General features: G+C 36.7%; 1 long non-coding RNA gene across 1 annotated transcript; it reads left to right on the top strand.

Moving 5' to 3' along the window:
* Positions 2,568–4,218, top strand: LOC107628325. The gene is made up of 3 exons (XR_001617710.2): positions 2,568–2,651; positions 2,736–2,882; positions 4,065–4,218. It is a non-coding gene; the product is annotated as an uncharacterized LOC107628325 (long non-coding RNA).

Here is a 4,758-nt window from a genome sequence, read left to right as displayed (position 1 = left end):
ACATTTTTAGATTAAAATTTGATGTTGAGAGTTAGTTGTTGATTTGGCTATACTTGCAACGAAGTGATCCTATTTTGAGAAATTCTAGATCAACATTAAATCTCTCTATCAAATTTTTGGCACCGTTGTCGGGGTGTTACAATGGTGTTATATTGTTGGCTATTGTGCATATTGTGAATATTGTGAATAGCTTATTTTTGGTTGATTGTGTATATATTTCTTGCTTATGATTGGCTACTGTAAATATGTTAATATGTGAATATCCTAACACCTTTCCTAAGGTATGAGTTCATTTTATTTGTTCTCATTACCTTTGGCTTTTATTTTCTTTTTATCCTATGAATTCTCACCCATTACATTGTGAGTTTTGTTGCTATTGTGTTATAGGAATTGGGAATTTCAAATGTTTGTTACCTAGATGGAATGAAAGGAATTCACAACAAGAATTGGGTGCACAACCTTTGGAATCTCAAAAGCCTTCGAGAATACAAGCTTGGGTGGGATTTCAAGCTTGATGAGAGCTTCTCAATAAAGTCGAACTTAAGGACTCTAAATAGAAGTGCTAGGTGGGAGACACCCCACCATGGTAACATTGTTCTTACCTTCTCTTTTTGTTTATAATTTGACTTTATTGCATTTGCTTATTTTAGTTAGCTTAGAATTAGTTTAATTTTAAAATTTGTTAGGTTGATTTCGGTTTGGATCATGAATTTATGGGTTTTTGGATGTTTTGGGGTTGAATTTTGGTTGAAATAGATTATTCTATGGCATTACTTTAATACAATTTTTGAATTTGACATCTCTTAGTTTAAAACTCTACATAATCTATTTCAACATGAAATTGTATTAAAGTATTGCCACATTTATACTTTTGTTATTCTTTTACAAAGAGTTTGTTGCGCACTTTTTCCTTGAAAACGTGAAATAGTTTTTGAAATGTTTTTCACTCTCCATGAGCAATGTATTCGAAGGTATTCTTAATCCTACTCTTGAGTCTTGTAAGCCTTGTCTTCGGTTGTAGGCATTCTTCTTTTGTAAATCTTATACATCCTTGACTATGCTTGATTTTGTTAAAACTACTGCACTACCTTTCCTTTTATTATTCCTACGGACTTCTTTGATTCAGGTGTCATTCTTAAGGTTGCCGAGTGAGTTTTCCTTTCTGGCACTCTCCATTCCTTGTATATCATTGATTGCTTGTGATCTCAATAATCTTTTCAAGTCTTTGCGGATATTGCCCTTGTTGCTTGTCCTTTTTCAAAATCTTGTATCCTTATGAATAAACTCGAGAATTATTTTGATGTCATGTGCGATCTTTAGGAATATTAATGCGATGTGTTAGTTCTTTAGGATGTGGTTTGTGGTTATGGAAGGGAAAGTGGTAAGTGTCCAACGTCATAAGAAGTTGTGGGAGTTTCGTTTCTCGCGGAAGAGTTTGCGGATGTTAGACTTGTAATCAGTTATGGAGTTGTGAAGTGATTGATGAAGTTGGAAAGTTGAAGTTCCGAAGTGGGCAAGAGATCTGTGAGTGAACATTATATCTGTTGTTAGATACCAACCTGCTTTGTAGCCTTTTTGCCATGTTAACTACCGTTTTGCTTTGTGAACACCTATCTTGACTTGCACCCTATTTTGTTCCTCCAAGCTTTTGTAAAGTTTTGAAACCATATAACATTTTTGCATCGAGCATATTATGTATCTTCTACCTTACACCATACTTTACCTTTATAATTAAATCTTATAATTATCTGGTATTTGAACTTATATCTATATATGTGCTAAGATTTCTCACATTTCTAAAAAGTATTCAAAATGTAGAGCACTAAGTGTATGTATTATTTTATGTATTGCTTTAATTTTTGAGGACGAAAATTTTTATAAGGTGGGTGAAATGTAAGACCCAGAGCTTTTGAAAAGTCCTATTTTAAAGTAATCTCAAATCATATAATTATTTATAGTTTTAATCTCAGAAATTATTTTATTTGAAAGTAATTAAAGGCAGCTCTAATTAATTGGATTTGAAAAGAAGAAGAGAAAGAAGGAAGAAAGGGGAAAGGAAAGCAGGGGAAGGGTAGAAGAGAGGGAGCTGCGATCCACAGAGGAAGGAGGAGGGAGACCGCCGCTGCAGCTGCGCCACTGCCACCGCGTCCTACTGCTTGTGTCGCCACCGTCCAGGTCAAGCCACCACCGCGCCATTCATCACCATCGTGAGGAAGCCCAGAACCGAGAGAGAGAAACGCGCTAGGAGAGGGAGGCGTCGCTGTCCTGTGAAGCCCGCGTCGTTGCTGTCGCCATCGAGGTCTTCCTGTCGCCGTTCCTCACCACTACCGAGCCACCGTTGATGTAGATCTGACCAGAGGAGAAGAAGGAAACACGACCAGAACGTGATGGAAGGGAGGGAAGCCACCTGCATCGCCACCGTCGAGCCATCTCCGCCGCTGCTGCCGTCAAAAACTGTTGCTGAAGCTTCTGTTTTCTTAGTAAGCTCTAACCTTGCTTCAGTTCTTCCTTATCCGTCAAGTTTGTTAGTACAATGAGAGTTGTTGCTGAAGCTGTTTGTGATAAGAGTTTATTTATCGCGAGTTGCCGCCGCCAGGGCCACCACCAGAGCTACTGCCGGTCAGTTCAGCCGTTCTTCTTTATTACAATAGGTATCTCTTTTTCGAAACCCTCGTCCCTAACGTATAAGAGTTTTTGTTATGTTTGGTTATAAACTTTGAGGTTTGGTAACATAGGTTTGAGTTCTGTATTTTGCATGTCGCTTTTAATTTGCTGTGATTGCTGCGAAAGTGATCAGAGGCTGAGGTTTCGGTTGCTATTGGCTTCGAGCTGAAAGAAAAGAGCTCTGTTTGCGCGCTTGGTTTATGATTTTGCTTGTCGAGGTAGGGGCTGTTTATACAAAATAATTCATTTGAATTGGAATTGTTATAAATAGATATGACGTGATAAATGTATTTCTGATGATTATGTAAGTCTTATGCATTGTTTGATTTGTCTTGGATAAATATGGTTGTTTGTTGAATTGAACTAATGTCTGATTTTGGTAAATGGAGGTTTCTGATTGTTTTGATTTGAAATTATCTTTAATATTTGAAACTCTAAATTTTACTTATTAGAAACTGGTTTGGTTTTGAATCCTTTGGAAAGAGTTGAGGATTGGTTTGGTTGGGATCTGAAAAGGGTGGCAAAGTCCAAGTTTTAGGGGAGGTGCTACTGAATTTTCTATAAAATATGAAACTTTGTTTGAAATTTTATTTAGAAAAGTTTTAAATGAGAAATCGTATTTTATGATTTATTAAGAAAAAGGTTATATTTCGAATTTAATTTATTTGAGAAAAAAATATATGTCTTGAGTTTGATTTATTCAGAAAATGACTACTTTACGATTTTAAATTACCTAAGAAAAGTATTATGTTCTAAGATCAATTTTATATAAAAAAGGCTTATGTTTTGAGTTGGACTTAAGGATTTCATCTAGACGAGCATTAATGAATTTACAAGAAATTGGACTTTGGTTGAATGATGCCATTTTGTGATGTTTTGGAAAAAGTTGAAATAATTGGTTTCAAGAATGAAATTGAGATTGGACCTTGGATTCTAAATTAGTTCAGAACTTCTAATTCATATGGTTTAGTTCTGATTTGGTTTAGAAACTTCCTTTGCATAATTCAAATTAAGAACACAATGATTTTTAAGAATTTTTATTGAATGTAAGAAAATAAGGTTGGTTGTTTTCCCCTAAACGTCTTGAGACTCTACTGACGAATTTTATAGCTAAATCCTGATTTATAATGAATGATTTTGAAGTCATTTGTGAGTTTTGGAAAGAGGTTGCTAAAAGTGGTTATGTTTTCAAGAGAAAAATTGATTTGAGAAAAGTGGTTCTTGGTGTGATGTGGAGTGAATACGTTTGTTATTTGAAAGTAAGTGGGCCAGGAATGATTAATGAAATAAGAAGTTGAGCCTGATTGATTGTGGATATTACTGAGAGTATGATGAGGGTTTCTGGCCTGGCAAGGATGGTGGTATAATCCCGCTTGCTTAGTGCGTAAACTATTATGCAGGGATGGCAGTTTTATCCCGCCTGCAGTGAGAATGGTGGTTTTATCCCGCTCACGTATTGATAAATTGTTTAGCAAGGACGGTGGCGTGATCCTGCTTGCATATTATTTTGTGTGCCCAGTAAGGATGGTGGTTTAATCCCGCTTACTGTGGAGGCAAGGTGGTATGCGAAATTGTTACTCAGGTTGTGAATTATTGTTCGAAATTAATTCCCTGGCGATGGCACCAAAAACAGATGCACAGAACCATGGTCTAAACATATCTTCACAACTTCACATAACTGACCAACAAGTGCACTGGGTCGTCCAAGTAATACCTTACGTGAGTAAGGGTCGAATCCCACGGAGATTGTTGGTATGAAGCAAGCTATGGTCACCTTGTAAATCTCAGTCAGGCGGATATAAAATAGTTATGTAGTTTTCGAAATTTAGTAATAAAAGAAGGATAGAAATACTTATGTAGATCATTGGTGAGAATTTCAGATAAGCGTATGGAGATGCATTCGTTCCTCTGAACCTCCGCTTTCCTGTTGTCTTCACCCAATCCGTCTTACTCCTTTCTATGGCTGGCTTTGTGTAAGGATGTCACCGGTGCCAATGGCTACTTTCAATCCTCTCGGGAAAATGGTCCAAATGCTTTGTCACAGCACGGCTAATCGTCTGGAGGCATCACCTTTGTCATTGGTTGCATCCTATT

The sequence above is a fragment of the Arachis ipaensis genome, chromosome B02 (genome assembly GCF_000816755.2).
Source record: "Arachis ipaensis cultivar K30076 chromosome B02, Araip1.1, whole genome shotgun sequence".
Lineage (NCBI taxonomy): Eukaryota > Viridiplantae > Streptophyta > Magnoliopsida > Fabales > Fabaceae > Arachis > Arachis ipaensis.
This window is presented reverse-complemented; position numbering and strand designations above follow the sequence as displayed.